A 21950-nucleotide genomic window follows, 5' to 3' on the forward strand; every position below is an offset into this window, starting at 1 on the left:
TGTGCTTGGCAAGCTTTGTTTTGTTTAGAAGGTAGGAAAAAAAAAATGTCCTTGGTGTGTATTCATGTGTTTGTAAATCAAAGAAAGAAAGGTTTTGCCAAATATTTTCTCTCTAAATGCAGTACCCTTTGAAGGTTTAAATTAGATTTCACTGGATTTAATAAGAGCCAATCAGACTCCTGAATCTAAAACCATACTAACGTGCATTCCTTGCACATTCACAGAAGGTGACTTATGAACTCACATTTTGAGGATGTGAAGGATCTTGAGCAAAGTTATGAGGTTAACTCAGCCAGTACTCTACACATTGAAAGCTTTGCACTTTCGAATAAGAGTGTCAACTTCGACTGACTTTCATACCTTTTTCTACTTTTCTGAAAATGCCTACCCGCACCTAATTTAGTCATTTCAAAAGTAGAGAAATTTAGTTTTGGAGTTTAGGTGCCATTATTAGAATTCTTGACATTTTTGGAAAAAGTACAAGACAATTTTAGGTTTAAGTGCTTGGTGAGTGGGTGGTGGGTGGAGTTTCCATTACACCCACCTGAAGGACTTGGTGTGGGGCTGTCCCACTCTTGTGGCTTGGATTTATTGATATTTTTGATCATCGAACAGTATAGCACAGAACAGGCCCTTCAGCCCACAATGTTGTGCCAACATAACTATTCCCTCCTACCTACAGAATGCCCATATGCCTCCATTTTCCTCTCATTCATGTGCCCATCCAAGCCCCTCTTAAAAGCCCCCAATGAATTTGCCTTCACCACTCTATCAGGCAACGCATTCCAGGCATCCACCACTCTCTCGGTTAAAAAAAACTTACCCCTCACATCTGTTCTGAACGTACCCCCTCTCACCTTAAATGCACATATGAGATGTTAACACTGGAAATGTAGTAGTTGGAAGCCAGAAAATGCTTTGAACATTGAGTCAGAACAATACAGCATGAATACAGGCCCTTCGGCCCAACCAGTCCATGCTGACCGCAGTATTGCAACTGGAAGGGCCTGGGAAGAGGAGTGGAGAAAAGTATTGGTTATTAGCAGAAGGCAGACACTTGGGACCAAGGATGTTACTTAAGAAACAATTTTATCTCCAAATCCATCAATGATTGATGTAAAACAAAATTGTCTGGTATGCATCCATTTGTTATGATTCCTTTAATGGACACCAGAAATGTCTGCCTCTTGAGTTCTGCAACAAATGAGTGAGCAAGTTATAGCAGTAAGTTGGTAGGGAGAGACCTATGTGGTATTAGGGTTATAACTATGGTGTTTGACTTCTTTCCAGCAGCACTTGAATCTCCAAGAATGAGACCCACCCAGAATTTGGAACAATCAGGACATGTACAGTAAATCTCATTTCAACCAGTCGTGCATTCTTTGTTTGCCAACCTATTTTGAAATACGTAAAAGAAAAACATGCCACACAGCACAGTCTCAAAGTGCTGAAATTGATTTTGTGCTAATTTAATTCTGACATGTATATTTGTCTTCCTACGGCATTATTACTGTTTAATTCATTTCTGCAGGCTTGACCATTAAGCACTTTTACATGTTGATTTTGTTTTGGAATGGTAGAATAATTAAAGAATACTCACTGTGTCTATGTTGGTAGAATAAACTGCTGTTCCTTTCTCCTAGTCTAACAAGGAACAGTATCTCTTTACCTGACCTAAACCTGTTATGATTTTGATCTCTGAAATCTCCTCTGTTTAACTTTTATCCCTGCTCTCTCCTTCAACCCCTGTCTTCTCCAGTCTAGCCTGGTAGCTGAAAGCCTTTCTTCCTGAAGTGTGGTGATCAAAATTGGTCACCGGACTCCAATTGTGGTCCAGCCAGTGTTTTGTCAAGATTTTCTCAAAGAAAATCTCTTATGACGACAACATTGCACCACCACACATGGACCGTCTACAGGTCTTTATTCCTCAGAACGTAGGAGAATAAGGGTGACCTTGCAGAAGTGTTTAAAATTGAGAGGCATCGATAAAGTGGACGGTAACGGTCTTTTCCCCAGGGTAGGGGAGTCCAAAACGAGGTGGCATAGGTTTAGAGTGAGAGGGGAAAGATTTAAAAGGGACCGGGGGCGGGGGGCAACTTTTTCAAGCAGAGGGTGGTGTGTATATGGAATGAGCTGCCAGAGGAAGTGGTTGAGGCAGGTACAATGGTATCATTTAAGAAGCACTTGGATAGGTACATGGAGGGGCAGGGCTTGGAGGGATAAGGGCCGAATGCAGGAAATTGGGACTAGCTGGGTGGGCACCATGGTCAGCGTGGACTGGTTGGGCCGAAGGGCCTGTATTCATGCTGTATTGTTCTGACTCAATGTTCAAAGCATTTTTGTAGCTGATCACGTAACGGTTTGTTATGACGTTGTCACTTTTTTTGTACCCTCCAAAGTAACCATCGAGTTTTAACCTTTAGTTTTGCCACATTGCTTTGTTTATGATGTGTGATAATTTAGACTAAAATTTTACTTAAGGTGGTTGCTAAATAAAAAGGTAATTTCCTTTGAATCATTTATAACAGACGTTTCCGTTACAAGGCATTTAGGTGAACTCACGCTTGCACACAGTCACACATCTCAGCAACATGAATGTATGTTATGTTGCATGTGTGGTTTTTCCTCTTGTAGTCAGCTGTGATGTTGATGACAAAAACTCAGCTATTCTAATAATAAGTAGACACAACCCGTCCAGTTTGTAACCCTCAGGCTATATTTTGTGGTTGTGAATAATGGGGGATTTAATTTGTTGTTATGGAGCCAGTTTTAAGGAGTCTGGGCATTGACCAGTCACTGCAATGTAAGAGAGGTGCTTTGTACGTGTTGTACTGAATTGAAAGAGAAAAATTCTATAGATGCTGGAAATCTGAAAAGAAAAGCCAAAAATACTGGGAACGCTCAGCAGGTCAGGCAGTATCTGTGGGAGATTGACCTGTAGTGTTAAAACATAGAAAGGTATAAAAGTATAGCATTGGAACAGGCCCTTTGGCCCACCATGTCTCTATGTCCACTCAGGAAACCACCCACAAACCGCCCCCCCGCCCCCCCCCCCCCCCGCAACCCACTAACACTACCCTCTGTCTTCCGTGACCAAGCCAATTTTGGATCCAGTTTACCAACTTGCCATGGATCCCACATGGCACAGTGTTCTGAACTAGACTACCATGAGGGACCTCGTCAAATGCTGTACTGAAGTCCATGGCCTACCCTCAGCAATGATCTTTGTCACTTTCTCAAAAAAAATTTTCGATCAAATTTATGAGACAGGACCTCCCCTGCACAGAGCCAAGCTGACTATCCTTAATAAGTCCTTGCTTTTCCAAATACAAGTAAATCCGGTCCCTAATAATCTTCAATAATTTCCCCACCACTGATGTAAGGCTCACTGGCCCATAACTCCTTGTTTGTCCCTATTGCCCTTGGAACAATATTGGCTATTCTCTGGACTTCTGGCATCTGCCACTAACACTTTCTTTCTCCACAGGTATTGCTTGACCTGCTGAATAAAAAGCATTTGTTTTGTCACTGAATTGGATGTAATTCATTAAGCATAATAAATTAAAAACAAAAATTTTTTTTATAGTTTTTATTTGAACAAAGTTCATATGGAAGCACATTGCTTTTAAAGGCATATCTCAATAAATGCACATCTACAGCTTCTATCCCGCTGTTGTAAGACTATTGTATGGTTCCCTAGTAAGATAAGATGGACCCTTGACCTCACAGTCTACCTCATTATGACCTTGCACCTTATTGTCTACCTGCACTGCACTTCTCTGTAACTGTAACACGTTATTCTGCATTCTGTTCTTGTTTTTACCTTGTACTACCTCAGTGCACTGTGTAATGAATTGATCTGTATGGACACTATGCAAGACAAGATTTTCACTGTACCTCAGTACATGTGACAATAATAAACCAATTTACCAATCTACAGGTAGATTTCAAGAAAAGAGCATGAATGGTGCACAAGGGTGAGATGGAGTTAGCAGCTCTTCAATTTTTCTCATTTTATTTTCTCAATTGATTTGCAGATTAGAAAGGACAACTTCACTTGCATTTTGCTGTTTAATCCTTTTTGATTTCTCCACCATCTAAAATACCATTCTCCATGTCATATTCTTTCTATCCACCTCTGGCCTCTTCTACATATGGTACTCTCTGTATTTTTTTCCACTAAAGGATATTGTATTAACTTCAATAGCTTCTCCACCTGCGCCTATGTGTAATTTCCATTGCTACCCCAGGGGTCATACATGATGCACTTCTCTTTATATTACCAGCCCTTGGGGATCTCACCCAGAAGCACAGATGTTAGCTTCCAACACATTTGCTGATGATGCCAAGCAATTCTTATTAGTTTCAGAATAATTGCTATTGACTTTGACTACATAGTCCAACCAACATTGAGTGGTAGTTTGTTCCACTTAAGAATTAAGGAAGAGGATAAAACTGGCACTTTGGCTTTGAGCATCATACAAGTGGTCTAAGTCTTGACTCCATCATTCTCCCTGATTGCTGCTTCATGCTAAGTCTAGAAGTGTGCGACTATGTATGTTATTTGTTCTGAACTCTGGTTTAATCCCCTTGTGAAATTATTAACAGGATCGTTTCTTCTTTTCTTCTCCTGAGTCTAAGTATTCCAGTACTCTCATTAATACTGCTTTCATTTATATCGTCTAGATTGCCTGCAAAGTGAATTTTATTGAAAAAGCCAGATCCTGTACTTCCATTACCAAATCCTTTTCAGATTCCTGTGCTACACTGTGTTTATGTCCTTTTCACAGTAATCTTCTCCATTTATACATTCCAGTGTGCATATTCTGCTTTGTCAGCATGGTTGCTCTCCACCGCAAGCATGGCAGCTCTCCTTCTGCCATTAGCCTCCTTCCTTCTTGCACTGCCTTCCTGAATGGCTGTTTCCAGACAACTCCCTCAAGATTCATTGATTGACGTTTGCTTTCACTTGTTCCTTCTTTCCCAGCTCCTAATCTTTCCATTTTCAATTTCTTATCCACCTCCTTCACCCTTCCTGGTTTGTGTTCATTTTGTCTTCTGCCTGGTAACATTCTTTGGAGTGTTTTCCTGTACAATTGAATGCTGCAACAATTTAAGCCAGTCACTGCTAATACTTGCAGTCACCTTACGGTGTTATAGTTTTGAAAGTCAGTCTGAATTCCATTTTCGTCACCTAGCTTTGCGATGGAGGACGGGGCGGGGAGGAAGGAAGGGTTTGTCTAACCTCAGCCAATTTACTCAGCAAAGCAGGAACATTAAGATGAGCTTTCTCCTGGCTGCCTATGAAATGTAGTGAATCATTTGTACAGGAAAACACTGCAAAGCATTTTACTAGGTGAATTAAATTGAATGTCATTGTTCCTGCTAATAAGTGTCTGTGATGAGTGTACTGGGTAAAGTTCAAGTTACAGCCTGTGCAGAAAGGATGACTTCAATTTATAGGACATTCAGTTCTAGGATATTAGTTAAGCAATCAAATGCAGGATTCTCTATCACGTGCTAATGCTGTATATAAGGTGCTTAAGTAAGGTATTACTTTGAAAATGCAAAAGGAATAGCTGTTTATAAGCAAAATTATTAACCTTGCAAACCATGATCTAATATTTCCCATAGGTTATGGAGTTGGGTGTGTTTCAGATTTCTATTCCAGGAAATCATTTCTTACATCTAAAAGCCACATTTCCTGAGTCAGAAGTGTGCTCAACATAATCAGACCTCTGCCAAACAAACATTTCATAGTAGAAAAATTTGAGTCTGAGCTATGGGAAGTTGCAGAGCATGAAGTCGGAGAAAGGATGTAGTTCTCCAGCAGTGCATTATTGACTGAATCTTCAGGAAGGGAACAGGCCATTTTGGCTGTTGAACATTTCTTTGCGATGGTGGCATTAACATTTCAATTTCAGTTCACTGCCCTTCCTTTCTTACCCACAACATTGGAAGCATGAGCCACAGAGCATTTTTCACCTGTTCCAAAGGATATTGTAATTTTTTTTGTGAAAAAGCATTGGCTTGAAGATATCCTCTCCCGCTAGGTGATGCACAGGAACTATAAAAGTCTGCAGGAACTGGATTTTAAGATGTATTTATGTGCCTAGGATTATTTTTGCATCTAGGATAATTTATTTTTAGTGTACCTTTTCTTTCTGCCATTGACTTATTCCTATTGCATTTAAATCAGGACTATTTTATGGTTTGGGATAATCTGAGGGATGTGACCTTTAAATCCTGAGAACTGAAGTTAAGAGTATATTAGCAGTAGCAGTAATTGAATGAGACCATGTACCAAACAAACCTCTTAACTATCTTCGTTATCAGCAAATGCATTGATTTTTGTTTAAATAACTATATCCCAAAGGGAACTTGTAATCTTGTTAAATGACAATTAAACATAAAGCATAGTTGTTGAAGAGCTGCAGTATCTCAAGGGTCATTTTGTTTTCTGGAACTAAATTCTGTATGGAAACCAGCCTGGATCTTTTGAGAAATACTGCCCCAATATCGACACTCAATGCTTGCATAAATGGGAAGCATGAATTGTTCGTTCACCCTCTGACCCAGCTGTATAAAATCTTGATGTGAGCAGATCAGAACCAGCTGGAGAATTAGCTGTGTTGTTGTGAAAGAAAGTAAAAAGAAACTGCTTGGTCTTGGGAAAAATTTGCATTCCAGTTATTCATTTGGATAAATAATACAGTGGTTGCCTTGCCCAACATTACCAAACAAAACTGTAATATAGTTGAATTCATTGTTTTGAAAGTTAAATTGGTCCCAACATGAGTAGACTGAAGAAGAAGCTCTGCCTTGATTTGGCCTGGTGGTTAGGCGGTGCCTCGAGCTTAAAGTGGACATGAAAGTGTGATGACCTGTGAGCCCATAATTGCCTGCACCGGACTGCTTTCACACTGTCCCTTGACGTTTGCACACCAAGTATTGGAAAAGCGATGTGGCTGAGAGTAGGTGGCACATGCCTGGTCTGAGCTATTCTATTCTAGGAGAAGGTGGTAGAATGTTAGGCATACAAGACTTTGAACACCTGCCACTTCTTGCATATAATGAGGCATTATGCTTTTAAGTATTATATTGCTTAGGACTATTGTCGATAAATTGAGATGCAATGCTCTGTTTTTGTCTGATCCTTCTAAATTTATCATCCTTTTTATTTCCTTTCTATGGATGTGATTTTGTTTGAGGTTTGAACTTATTGGCACACACCACAATAGTAATCAAATTATTTTAATAAACTATGGACACAAGGTTTCAAAGTCAAAGACCCTTATCTTAGCTTAATATTAATTTAAGATGGAACTATTTTAATCTAACAGTGCACTTGAAAGTCTGCCATGCCTATCAGGAAGAAATAAAAGTGCATTAATATAGTGCCAATGGGTGGTGTTTTATTAACTGTAAGTGAGCAAAGACAGACCTGCTGAAATATTTTCAAATTATTTTAGCAGTGGAATGTTTTCGTTGTGAACATAGTTGTATGTATAGATAAATGCACTGAAAGAAACTGAACCTCTTACACTGTTGTTCTCTTATCTGAGGAGTGTTGACATTTTAAAGATGTACAGAATCTTTGCAATCCACCTGGTGCATTCGCGTACTGGGAAAAAAAACCTTCACATGCTGAACATCTGCGATTTAAAAACAAAAATTACTCAAACGTTCAGCTGGTCAGACAGAAAGAGGAAAGGGGTTTAAAAACCTTTCATCGGAATTGGGAAAGTAAGAAAGCAGAGTGGATGGGGGAAGAAGTGGCTAGGTAACGGGTAATACCTTTGATAGGGTGAGACCAGGGTTGCTGAGGTGATTTTGCTGTGTGAGGAGCTGTCTGGTTAGATTGACGAGAGCAGTTTGTGAGAGAGAAAAACTAACAAAGGGACATGTTAAATGCAGATCAGGTTTCAGGTGTCACTGAAAACAGAAGGAGAATACATAAAATGCCCAGCACACAAGGCAAAGTCTGTGGAGAGAGAAAAACTGAGTTAATGTTACAGATGAACCAGTCAGTTCTCATAAAAACACGAAAAGCAAGTTATCCGAAGTCGCTAAATTTGATATTGGGTCCCGAAGCTGCAGCGTGCCCAGACAGATGATGAGGTGCTGCTCCTCGAGCTTAACTTGGGCCTTATTGGAACAGCACAGCGCATTGTACATAGACACATGTATCAGTGCCATTTCCTGCACTCGGGCAGAACCAAAGAATTCATTATTTTTGCTGCCAACTTCTACCCAGCTCAGTTTTTCTGCCTCCCACAGACACTGCCTGATCTACTGTGCATTTCCAGCATTCTCCTGTTGGTTTTAGTAACAACCTGCATTTCACAGCTTGATCTTGTCCCTTTGGTTTTTGGCTTACTCTCCATAACTGCCCTCATTAATCTTTTAATCAGGCAGCTTGTAGAGGTGGGTACCATTATAATTCTTAAAAGACATGGACATGGATAGGAAAGGTTTAGAGGGATATGGGCCAAATGCAGGCAAATGGCAGGCACGGTAGTGTAACGGTTAGCAAATGCTATTGCAGCGCCAGTGACCCAGGTTCAATTCCGGCCGCTGTCTGTAAGGAGTTTGTACGTTCTCCCCGTGACTGCGTGGGTTTCCTCCGGGTGCTCCGGTTTCCTCCCACATTCCGAAGATGTACGGGTTAGGAAGTTGACATGCTATGTTGGCACCGGAAACGTGGCGACACTTGCGGGCTGCCCCCAGAACACTTTCTGCAAAAAGATGCATTTCACTGTGTGTTTCGATGTGCATGTGACTAATAAAGATATCTTATAAATGGGACTAGTTCAGATTGGCAACTTGGTCAGCATGGATAAGTGGGCTGTTTCTGTACTGTACAACTGACTTTTTGTTTCCACATACCATCTACAGTTCATTCCAGCAATGAGTGTTTCACACTGCTAATTAGCAGTTTTGCAGCTCGGTCGCAGTGTGAGCATTTTGTTGTCACAAATTTGCATATAATGCACCCTTATCACTTCAATTCCCCTCCTCTTCCCTCAGTCCAGAGGCTTGAGTACAAGAGCAGATCCCTCTCTGTCAGTGTAATTGCCAACACTAATAGCTTGAATTGTGGTGCATAATTGGCTTCACAGTTCATTGCCTGACTCAGCTATGTGAAGTTCCACTGGATTTTGCTCTCCTCTGCTGAAACTGCTCATTACTGAGGAGTATTGCTTTGGGGGGAAGTTGGCTCCAGGTTCCTTACCCCAGCACTACCTGACTGCTTAAATCCCAGACACCCCACTGTTCTGGTGATGTCATTTTCCACTTCAGTATTTCTAATACATCTACTTTCTTAATCTGAGGATTCCCATCAATGCAATTATCATCTTCCTCAACAGTATTTGTTCCATTTCCCATATTTCTCCTCTCACTCCTTTTGCTTTCTCCTCCTCGCCCTCCACCTCAGCAGCTTCCACGCCTAAAGGATCTTCTTCCATCTTCTGTGTGCTTCAACAATATAGGCCATTGAAACCATATCCAGAATACTGTGATTGGTATTGGCCTCCTTATTTAAGGAAGGATGTAAATATGTTAGAAGCAGTTCAGAAAAGGTTAAATGAGTGGGTTGCCTTATGAGGAAAGATTGGACCACCTGGGATTGTATCCTCTGGAAGAGTGGAAGGCTATTTAGTTGAAATGCATAAAATTCTGACATGCATTTATATGATGGATATGCAGAGGATGTTTTACCTTGTGGAAGAATCAATAACTAGGGATCGATGCTAAAAAGGGAAAAAAAGAGAAGGCATAAAACAGCTTCAGAAAGGGAAGGTGTCCTGGAGGGGTTGCCTACCGAGTCAGTGTGGGTGGAGGTCAGAAACAGGAAGGGAGCAATCACTCTATTGGGAGTATTCTATAGATATCTTCCCCCCCCCCCCCCCCCCCCCCATAGCAACAAAGACACTGAGGAACAGATTGGGAGGCAGATTTTGGAAAGGTGCAAAAACAATAGGGTTGTTGTCATGGGTGATTTCAACATCTCAACTTCCCTAATATTGATTGGCACCTCCTTAGTACGAAAGGTTTGGATGGGGCAGAATTTGTCAGGTGTGTCCATGAAGGATTCCTGACACAATATGCAGACAGGCCGACTAGAGGAGAAGCCATTCTAGACCTGGTATTAGGTAATGAATCTGGTCTGGTGTCAGATCTCTTGGTGGTTGAGCATTTTGGAGACAGTGACCACAACTCCCTGACCTTTACCCTCCTCTTGGAGAGGGATAGAAGCAGACGGTATAGGAAAGTATTTAATTGGGGGAGGGGGAATTATGATACTATTAGGCAGGAATTTGGGAGTGTAAATTGGGAGCAGATGGACCTGGGGGAAATGCACAAAGGAAATATGGAGGTTGTTTAGAGATCACTTGCAGGGGGTTCTGAATAGTTTTGTCCCATGGAGGCAGGAAAAGGAGGGAAGGGTGAAGGAACCATGGTTGACAAGAGATGTGGAATATCTAGTGAAGAGGAAGAAGTAAGCTTACTTAAGGTTTAGGAAGCAAAGATCAGACAGGGCTCTGGAGAGTTGCAATGTAGCCAGGAGGCAGCTTAAGAATAGACTTAGGAGAGCTAGAAGGGGGCATGAGAAGTCCTGGGCGAGTAGGATCAAGGAAAACCCCAAAGTGTTCTACACATAGGTGAAGAATAGGATGATGACTAGAGTGAGGGTAGGACCGATTAGGGATAGAGGAGGAAATGTGCTTGGAGTTGGAGGAGGTAGGGGAGGTCCTTAATGAATACTCTGCTTCAGTATTCACCTGTGGGAGAGACCTTCATGTTTATGAGGACAGTGCAAAACAGGCTGATAAGCCAGAACATGTCGATGTTAAGATGGAGGATGTGCTGGAACTTTTGAAAAACATTAGGATAGATAAGTCCCCGGGGCGGACAGGATATATCCCAGGATACTACGGGAAGCTAAGAAAGAGATCTCTGAGCCCTGGCGATGACCTTTGTGTCTTCACTGGCCACAGGAGTAGTACCAGATGGTTGGAGGGTGGCAAATGTGACCAGTGAGTCTTACTTCAGTGGTGGACAAATTATTGGAAAAGATTCTTAGGGACAGGATATATGAGCATTTGGAGAAACACAGGCTGATTAGGGATATGTAGTATGAAAGCACGTGGCTGTCACATGACAGTGACTCCTCTGGTCGGGTGACACCATTGCTCATTGGGTCAGAAGTCACACCACTGTCAATCGAGGTTTAGCTCCACCCCACCCATGAGGTGTGGGCATAGGGATTGGCCTGGGAGAGCACCTTCGTTCCTGAACCTGCCTGACCATTGGCTTTGGCAGGCACCTTTGTCCTTGACCTCCAAGCCATTGGCCTGTCTAAATTACCTGGCCAGGCCTTCCAGCACTATGAAGAGTGTTGCAATCCCCTGGTCTGCCTCTTTCGACTGCCCCAGGAATAGTGAGACAACGCTGCAGAGACCACTGGTAAGAGTCTGCACTACCATGTGGTTTGGGAGTGTCTTAGTCAGATTCCAGGGAGTGTTAGGGCCAATGCTTGTTTGAGTCAAGGTATTCAGGCATTGAAGTGTTTATCCCTCGATAAGCTGTACCTTGTTTATTGTGTGTTTGTGAGTGTGTGTGTGTGTGTGCGTATCCTCGTTGCGATTCCCCTTCACGTTCACGTTTGTGGTCGCCTGTGTGTGTGTGTGTGAGTGTGCATCTGTTCCCATTCATTCTGTCCCCGCGTTTGTCTTTGTTAATAAACCATTTTTAAATTAAAAAGACTGTGTCCAGAGTTCCTCCACCTTTTAAGATTCCAAAAGAACCGTTTCACACAACAAGATAGTCAGCATGGCTTTGTGAGGGGCAGGTCATGCCTCATGAGCCTGATTGAATTCTTTGAGGATGTGACAAAACACATTGAGGGTATAGCAGTGGATGTGGTGTATATGGACTTTAGTAAGGCATTTGATAAAGTTCCCCATGATAGGCTTGTTCAGAAGGTCAGGAGGCATGGGACCTCGGGAAACTTGGCTGTGTGGATTTGGAATTAGCTTGCCCATAGAAGGCAGAGGGTGGTGGTAGATGGAGCACATTCTGCCGGGAGGTTGGTGACCAGTGGTGTTCTGCAAGGATCTGCTCTGGGACCCCTGCTTTTTGTGATTTTTTTTATAAATGACTTGGATGAGGAAGTGGAAGGGTGGGTTAGTAAGTTTGCAGATGACACGAAGGTTTGTTGTGTTGTGGATAGTGTAGAAGGTTGTCGAGGGTTACAACGGAACATTGATAAGATGCCAAGCTGGTCTGAGAAGTGGCAGATGGAGTTCAACCCGGAAAAGTGTGAAGAGTTTTACTTTGGGAGGTCAAATTTGAAGGCAGAATACATGGTTAATGGCAGGACTCTTAGCAGTGTGGAGGAACAGTGGGATCTTAGGGTCTAAGTCCATAGATACTTCAAAGTTGCTGTGAAAGTTGATAAGGTTGTTAGGAAGGCGAATGGTATGTTGGGGGATTGAGTTCAAGTGCCGTGAGGTAATGTTGCAGCTCTATAAAACCCTGGTTAGACCATACTTAGAATATTGTGTTCAGTTCTGGTCGCCTCATTACAGGAAGGATGTGAAGCTTTGGAGAGGGTGCAGAGGAGATTTACCAGGATGCTGCCTGGATTGGAGGGAATGTTTTATGAGGATAGGTTGAGTGAGCTAGGGCTTTTCTCTTTGGAGCAAAGGAGGATGAGAGATGACCTGATAGAGGTTTTCAAGGTGATAAGAGGCATAGATCGAGTGGGCAGCCAGGGACTTTTTCCCAGGGCAGAAATGGCTAACACAAGGGGACATAATTTTAAGGTGATTGGAGGAAGGTATAAGGGGGATGTCAGAGGTAAGTTTTTTTTTACTCAGTGGTGGGTGTGTGGAATGCCCTGTCAGGGGTGCTGGTAGAGGCAGATACATTAGGGACATTTAATAGACTCTTAGATGAGCACATAGATGACAGAAAAATGGAGGGCTATGTGGGAGGGAAGGGTTAGATAGATCTTAGAGTAGGTTAAATGGTCAGCACAACATCGTGGGCCAAAGGGCTATGTTCTAAAATAAGTAGTCACTTATTTAAGACACAGATGAAGCAGAATTTCTCTAGGGGTTGTGAATCTTGGGAACTCTGTTCCTGCAAAGGGTAGTGGGAAGCAGAGGCTTTGAACAATATTAAGGAGGGGTAGATGGATTCCTGATAATTGGGGTGAAAAGTTACCAGGGGCAGATGTGAATGCAGGATAGACGTTACAATCGGATCGACCCTGATTTTGGTGAACGTGTGAGCAGGCTTGGAGAGCTGAATTGCCCATTACTGATCCTAATTTGTACGTTTGTGTTAAACCTAACTGGTTATAATTTTGCTGAAATAGAAGGGAACTTTCAGATGACAATGCGGGACATTCCATACTTTTATCCTTTCGTTGGAAACATCAAAAATAGGAGCAGGAGTAGACCACTCAGCCCTCTAGCTTGACCCACCATTCAATATAAGCTGCCCCAGGCTGCTGCTTCTCTTCTCTGCTTGTTCCCTTTTGCTCTCAATTCTCTATCTTTCAAAAATGTATTAACTTCCTCTTTAAATACACTCAATCATCTACCATCCACAACCCGGTGAGACACAGAATTCTAGTGATTCACCACTGTCTGCAAGGAAAAGTTCCTCTGAACCTTCACTTTACCTCTGGTAGTTATGCCCCCTTGTTTGTGATCTTCCCACTAGATGAAACATCTCGACATGACCCTAGCATTCTCCCCTGAGGATCTTGTATGTTTCAATAAGATCACCCCTCATTCTTCTGAACTCCAAATACTCATTGGAGTCCAGAAAAATGAGAGGTGCTTATACTGAAATGTATCAGATTGAAGGTACTTGGGGAAAATCTAAAACTATGGTGCTTAGTTTAAGAATAAATGTTTGCCCCTCTAAGATGGAAATGAGTCTTTGGCATTTCCTATGCCAGAAAGCTGTGAATACTGAGTCAGTGCTTATATTGATGTAAACAGATTAATAGGACATTCGAGGGTTCTGAGGAATGGGCAGAACAATGCATTTGAGGCTAAGATCAGATCAGCTGTATCTTAGTGAATGATGGAGCAGCCTACTCCTGCTCCAACTCATCATGGACACAGCCCAGCGCATCATGGACACCAGCCTCCCTTCCTTGGACTCTTGTCTTTACCTCTCGCTGTCTTGGTGAAGCAGCCAGCATAATAAAAGACCCCACCCAGCCGGGACATTCTTTCTTCTCTCCTCTTCCATCAGGTAGAAGATACAGGAGCCTGAGGGCACGTACCAACAGACTTAAGGACAGCTTCTACCCAACTGTGATAAGACTATTGAATGGTTCCCTTGTATGATGAGATGGACTATGACCTCACGATCTACCTTGTGACCTTGCACCTTATTGCACTGCACTTTCTCTGTAGCTGTGACACTTTACTCTGTACTGTTATTGTTTTTACCCGTACTACATCAATGCACTCTGTACTAACCCAATGTAACTGCACTGTGTAATGAATTGACATGTATGATTGGCATGCAAGACAAGTTTTTCGCTGTACCTTGGTACAAGTGACAATAACGTACCAATACCAAACTTCTATTTTTCACCTGCTTCCCATCTCTTGCACTCTGTATGAGGTTAGTTTCCATGTGTGTCTGTTTATAGAAGAAAGGGGTTTCTATGGCAAACCAAACATCCATAAGAATGAAAGTTAGGTGGGTCCGGTAATGGTCGGGTGTCCTTGTCTGCCAATCTACTGCACGGGCAGTGAAAGTGAAAATTACTTTCAACCATTGTTTAAGGACTTGGAGAGGAAGCTGAACTTCAATGCACATGGGATGCAAGAAGATAGATTAATGAAAATGGATTTTATGTAAATGGATTTTATGCAAGTTGGGTTTAACATAGAATTGTGATCAGTTGATCCATTCTGTTCGTTACCACATTTTGATCTTTTTGTTGTAAAATTTAAGCTTTCGACATTTTAAATCCATTTTCCATGTGTACCTTTTTCTGTGGAATTGTATTAAAATAGGACAGTTAATGAATAACTATTCCAATTCTGGAGTGTATATGGTGCTTTTTTTCTTGATTCATAGTATTGCCACAGGTAACTGCTTGTTATCAGTTTTTCTCTGTGTGCACTGGTACCAAAGGTTGATTTTGTGCAGTCTTCAGCTTCCCTTGCATTGTCGCATGCTTCTCCTTTCAGCTGAGAAAAATGAAATAGTACATGAAAGTAAAGTGAAAGTAAGTCGAAAGATATTGAAACACTGCCAGAGATCTCAATTTTCCAAGTCTTCAGGAGATTGTTCTTTTCAGTTGATGGAGTAATCTAACGATAGAGTGCAAGCTAATCTAATAAGACTTTTTAAAATTTTTCAGTTTAATGACAGGTCCATTCTTCCCCCCCCCCCGCCCCCCCCCCGCCCCCACTCACTCTTGTCTCTGACATGCAAGGGATACAGATTAATAAAAATAAGATGTTGAATTCCAAAGCTGTGGTATTTAATCTGCAATTTGCTCTGAAAAAAACTGGGGTTGATGCACGATATTCCAAATGGCTAGTTAAAATTTTGCTGCCATTACCTAATTTAACTGTCTTTCTTCTTTCCATTCTTAATTTTCAGTGTGGAAGATCCTTTGCTATAATGCTACGGCTCCTGAGTGCATTTCTTAAAAAAAAGTTAATTATCCATTGTCATTATGACCAGCAGCAAAATATAAAAGCAAATATTGGAATTGACAATTAGTAATACTCAAGGAGCATGGTGCCTCAAGCTGTTACTTTTAGAGTAAGCTGGTTTTCTACTCGCATGTCTCCTTTTGTTGTTGTTCAAATATTTGATAGGTTGTTTGTTGTACAGAGAAGGTACATGAATTGATGGAGGCAGCAAAGCTGGCCAGGAGCTCTAAATTGAATAGGCTTGTCTATGAAAGATATTGTTGAATGGGAACACAGATGTATATTTCCATCCTGGGGGCACAAGCCACAAGACATTTGAATAAGAGTTGTAAATAAATGTACAAAGAAACATCATCGGCAACAACAAAAAGATATTGTAGGCAATATAATTTGGCCTACAACAAGATGTAGCTTGAATAAGCAGCAATAAGTCATGTAAGGAAAAGCCATTGAAAGCATAATCTCGAAGAATTAATTCTAAATCCAGCATTTTTTCCTTGCCTGATCCTCTGCTGCCTTGCTTAAGTGGGCATTCTTTATACATGAACTTTAATGTTGACTTTTTAAGATAAGATATCTTTATTAGTCACATGTACATCAAAACATGCAGTGAAAACCATCTTTTGCGTCGAGTGTTTTGGGGGCAGCCTGCAGGTGTCGCCACGCTTCTGGCGCCAACATAGCATGCCCACAACTTCCTAACCCATACGTCTTTGGAATGTGGGAGGAAACCCATGCAGACACAGGGAGAACGTACAAACTCCTTACAGATAGCAGCCAGAATTGAACCCGGGTCACTGGCACTGTAACAGTGTTACTCTAACAGCTACGCTATCGTGCCTGCCCTTTTGGGCATTAAACTGAATTTCTCATCCTTGCTAGGAGCCTATCAAGAGCAGAAACAAGATGCTTGTCCTCCCCAGTCTCTGACCATTGAAGGCAGTTGCATTGTTCACATTGCTGCCCTAGTAGAGATCATTTAACTCTGTCTAATTTTCTACTTGAGCCAGGAATCTTCCTGGTCATTTAGCTTTGATCTTACTCATCAAGGGAAGGAACACAACTACACATCGGTGAGACCAAACCTAGATGAGGTGAACGCTCTGCAGAATACCTATGCTGTGTCTGTAATGGCTAACTTGAGCTGCCAGGTGCATGCCATTTCAACTCCGCTTCCCATTCCCACACCTTCCTGTCTGTCCTTGGCCTTCTCCACTGCCAGGGTGAAGCCAAACGCAAACTAGAAGAACGCCTCGTGTTGTACTTGGGTAGCCTGCAGCCCAATGGCATGAACATTGAATTTTCCAATGTGGCCCTTTTACTCTCCTTCAGGTCCCACCCCTCCTCTTCTCCCTCCGCACCCCCCCCCCACCCCCGTCACCCAGTTTCGTTCCTCTCCCCCAACATGTTCCATCTGTCAATCATTCCTCTTTTATCTGATTCCACTTCACCTTCCTTACTAGATTCCAACATCTGCACCCTCTTGTGTTTCCACTTATCATTTTCTTACCTCCGTCCTCCCCTCCCAACCTGGCTCCATCTGCTTTTTTTTCCTCATCTGTAACCCACCAGCTATTGTCCGCCAACGCCACCTCTCGCCCTCATCCGTCTGCCTGGTTCCACCTATCACCTGTCAGCCCTTGCCTCACCCCGCCCTCTCACCTCTTTATTGTAGCCATCTCCCCCTCTACACTCTCAATGCTGATGTAGGGCCTCAACTCAACATCGAGTACGTCTTTACCTCCACAGCTGCTGCTTGACCCGTTGAGTTCCTCCAGCACTTTGCTCCAGATTCCAGCATTTGCAATCTCTCTTGTGCCTCCGCAACTATATGTGTATTAACTGTTATAAGTTAGAAAAGCTCAGCAAATGACTTTGGGTAACGTTTCTGGATGTAGTTGTAAATGTATGTGTTCTGTAATCGTGATGATGTGCAACGTATTTCATGTAAATTACCGCTAAGCCTTAGTATTTTGGAATGTTGAAGAAATGTGCCATGTTGCAGGTATAAATCTTGGGCAGCTTGTAACATTTTATATTTTACTATTGAGCTTTTATTTGAGAGGAAGATATCAGGACTTGTCTGGAGAAACTGTGAAAAGTCTTTTTTTCTAACAAGATACAGATCATGATGATGAATATAGATGTATTCTGAAAATATTGGATATTTCAAACTGAGTAAGTTTATTAAAAGGTTCTTGTATCAATAAATAGATTAGCTCAGAATTTTTCATGGAATGGTTAATCATCAAAGCCATTCTTAAACTTTGATAGTACTGTCAATAGTCTGAAAGTATTGTGCTGTCCTTGCCAAAGTTTTGCAAGGCTGGTCCCTTGCCCTTTCTGACCTGTGTGATAATCCAGACCTGCAACAAATGTGGGTGACTCCTGTTTTCACTGTTGGACTGCCCATTTCTGCTCTAAGTCATCCATCTGTGATGCTGACTGAGCTTCTCTCTCTCTTCATTAACATACCCTGGCCTGCTGGACTTGTCTCAAATCACTGCAATTTGCAACACATTACTCTGCTTTGTATGATCACCCTCCTAACTGTCCCACTAACCTATTCGAACAGAAGATTGTACAATTTATCTCCATGGCAACAGAGAAATTCCCTTTATATTCTCCACCTTCCTGACATTCTCTGCAGCTTGTCATCTTCTCTTTTCTAGTTCTGATGAAGGATTTTTAACCTGAAACATTTTTCACAGGTGCTGCCTGACCCTGTTGAGCTTTCAACATTTTCCTTTTTATTTCAGATTTCCAGCAGCTGCAATTTTTTTTCATTTGACTCTCATCTGCTCTCTGAAATGGTCTGGTAACCAGTTGTATCAAAACCATGTGAAAAGACATGTAGCACAAAATTGGACAGGCCACCCAGAATCAACTCGGGCATTCCGTTGGGACGTGGCAAAGGCACATCAGCCCAGTTGCCCCCTGTAAGTTCATCATTATGGACATCTTGAGCCACCCCAGAACTGGGAGAAACATCCTGCAGTCAAACGGCACTCTGACACAAAGACTCTAGTGGTTCAAGAAACCAGATCACCATACATTGTAGACAATACACATCCTTGTCAAATGCTGGAGATGTCACATTGAATCTAGTGGCAGGTGGCAGACATTTGGACTCTGCCTTGAATGAGCTTTTTTGAGTGTCTTTCTACTTGGAATTACAATAAACCTCCAATAATCCAGAATGCTAGTGATATAGGTGCCAGATTGGCAGACTTTCTGGACCATTAGATGATATCCCTGATACCTTTTTAATAACTTTCTTTGAGTTGTTAGATGGTATAATAAATTTTCCTGTGAACTAGATGAGTTGAATGGGAGCAGGGAACCAGGGCTGCGGTGAGTGGTAAGGGGGCTTATAAACTGGGGCCCTGATCTGTTAGATGTCTCTATTAGAGAATGCATAAGGTTTAATAATGCAAATGTTGCTTGCTATAAGAAAAGATTATTAGTCACAGGTACATCGAAACGCACAGTGAAATGCATCTTTTGCGTAGAGTGCTTTGGGGGCAGCCCGCAAGTGTCGCCACGTTTCCGGTGCCAACGTAGCATGCCCACAACTTCCTAACCCGTACATCTTTGGAATGTGGGAGGAAACCAGAGTGTATCAAGGCAAGCAACTACTTTATTATGCAATGCCTTGAGAAAGAAGTAGAATTGTAGAACTGAGAGCAAGCAGTTTTATCGCTGATTTTTGCTGGAGGAAATGTTAACGTTGAAGTGGCTGAAAATGATTGAAGAGCCAGTCCAAGAAGTACATTTGCAGTGATGCCTGGGGCTGTAAAGATTGCTATGAACAACTATGAACATTGTGCCAGCATTGATCCTGTAAGAGAAAACTTTTCCATTTGTTGTTCACCTCTGTTGGCCCCAGTTGTACTCTGGCTCCTTAATATTATGCTGGGGACTAGCTTTCTGAAGGTCAGGGGCATCCAATTTCATGACTCATGACAATAACTGTGTACAATAAATCATTTGGTACTGTGTTGGTTGCGATAGAGAAAACAGTATTCGTGCATATTTAGAATATGTTGAACTTCATTGCATGATAAAATACAGTCTCAATACTGAAAATGTGCTCTTATTCTTTGTTTCTTTATAGGCATTTCTTTTATTCTTGTAAAAGTATAAAGTTCAAAGTAGAGTTAAGAAAGTCTGATAACTTATGCTGATCTTGAGTCTTGAATGTGCTTGTCATTTACCAGAATTTGGATCCCACCTAAATTGGATCCAATTAAAATTATAAAAAAATTACAGTATTGGTTTATTATTGTCACTTGTACCGAGGTACAGTGAAAAACTTGTCTTGCATACTGATCATACAGGTCAATTCATTACACAGTGCAGTTACATTGGGTTAGTACAGAGTGCATTGAGGCAGTACAGGTAAAAACAATAACAGTACAGAGTGTCACAGCTGCAGAGAGAGTGCAGTGCAATAAGGTGCAAGGTCACAACAAGGTAGATTGTGAGGTTATAGTCCATCTCATTGTATAAGGGAACCGTTCAATAGTCTTATCACAGTGGGGTAGAAGCTGTCCTTAAGTCTGGTGGTACGTGCCCTCAGGCTCCTGTATCTTCTACATGATGGAAGAGGAGAGAAGCATGGAAGTATTAAAGGCTATTCTCTTAGACAGACACATGAATGATAGAGAAATAGAGGGCTGTGTGGGAGGGAAGGGTTAGATAGATCTTAGAGCAGGATAAAATGTCGGCACAACATTGTGGGCCGAAGGGCCTGTACTGTGCTGTAGTGTTCTATGTTCATATCTGTAACATGATTATTAAACTTGAACATTCTTTTTATTAATTAACTTTCTTGAAATTTTCAGATGCAAAAGTAATCTGGGGTTTTTGTACAAGTCTTGAAACCTTGGGATTTGGGATACAATTACTGTTGATCAGGTGTGGTTATTGAGGGTTTGAACAAATACCAGCTTGATGTCTGCTGCAATGATCCAGTTTTAACAAATCATTTGCTTTTCCTTTTGTCTCCATTTCAGTCCCCACTGCATGTGTTCTGAAGCCGCAGTTTGATTCCGATGCACGGTTTCACCAAGGATGTTTGCTTTCCTGCTTCATATCCTAGTGGCAATTCTTCGTATGAGCACTTCCAGGCTAAATAGCCCTAAATTGATTTTCATATTTGGGCATGCATGTGCATATGTCCACAATTCTTCTTCTGTGTTCACTGCTAGGGACAGGCAAGTTAGTTGACACAGGACGCACGGTAGTGTAGCAGTTAGCATAACGCTATTACAGCGCCAGTGGCCTGGGTTCAATTCTGGCCGCTGCCTGTAAGGAGTTTGTACGTTCTCCCCGTGTCTGCGTGGGTTTTTTCCGGGTGCTCTGGTTTCCTCCCACATTCCAAAAAGACGTACGGGTTAGGAAGTTGTGGGCATGCTGTGTTGGCGCCGGAAGCGTGGCGACACTTGCGGGCTGTCCCCAGAACACTTTATACAAAGATGCATTTCACTGTGTGTTTCGATGTACGTGTGACTAATAAAGAAATCTTATCTTGTATTAGGACCTGCCAGACAAATCCACTAAGTTAATATCTTTATCCACGCTCATGGCCCAGCTGAAGGAGTGTTACGCCCCAGACCCATTGTTTAAAATAACCCACCTGAGATCTGTGCATTCCTCGCCACCAACACCAACCTCTGTATCAGCAATCTTTATGCTACAGTAATCCCATCGAGTTCTCCAAACAGTCTTCTCCTGATTTATCCAACAATCTTCCTGCCCCAAGAACTCCCTTCGCCCACACTCTGATCCATCAGTGAAGCCAACTCTCATATGTTTTGGCTTTGTAAAGCAGGTTTCTGTAACAGGCCTCTACTCTACCAGTTACTGTAGACTAGTATAGGACACAAAGGGAATCAAAGGGTTATAGGGATCATTAAGGAAAGTGGGTTTGAAAAACAAGGTCAGCCGTGATCTTACTTGTATGTTTAACAGCCTCACAGTTCCATACAGACTACTTCTGATATTCCTTATGTTCTATCTTCAGTGGGCTTCACACGGATCATTTATAACCCATTCATGTCTGATCAAAGATCTATAGTTCAAAGGTTGAAAAATAACATGTCATCACTGCATGTTGATACAAGTCTAAATCAATGCTTGCCAGCTGCAGTTGTGCAATTTTCAGTAAGTTCATGATGAGTAAGAAAGATGTAAATTTATTTAATATCTTTCATGGGTTTGAGGTATTCCAGAGGA

The 21950-nt window shown here is 41.9% G+C and overlaps 1 protein-coding gene and 1 long non-coding RNA gene across 2 annotated transcripts in view; one reads left to right on the forward strand and one right to left on the reverse strand.

The window, feature by feature from the left end:
• chn2 (chimerin 2) overlaps positions 1–21950 on the forward strand; it is a 219558-nt gene that overhangs the window by 79184 nt on the left and 118424 nt on the right. The gene's annotated exons all lie outside the window — the stretch shown is intronic.
• On the reverse strand, positions 15197–21721 carry LOC127570840 (uncharacterized). Its single transcript, XR_007956404.1, has 3 exons — positions 21672–21721; positions 17452–17537; positions 15197–15236 (listed from the first exon to the last, which is right to left on the reverse strand). It is a non-coding gene; the product is annotated as an uncharacterized LOC127570840 (long non-coding RNA).

This window comes from Pristis pectinata, chromosome 5 (assembly GCF_009764475.1).
Source record: "Pristis pectinata isolate sPriPec2 chromosome 5, sPriPec2.1.pri, whole genome shotgun sequence".
Taxonomy (NCBI): Eukaryota; Metazoa; Chordata; class Chondrichthyes; order Rhinopristiformes; family Pristidae; genus Pristis; species Pristis pectinata.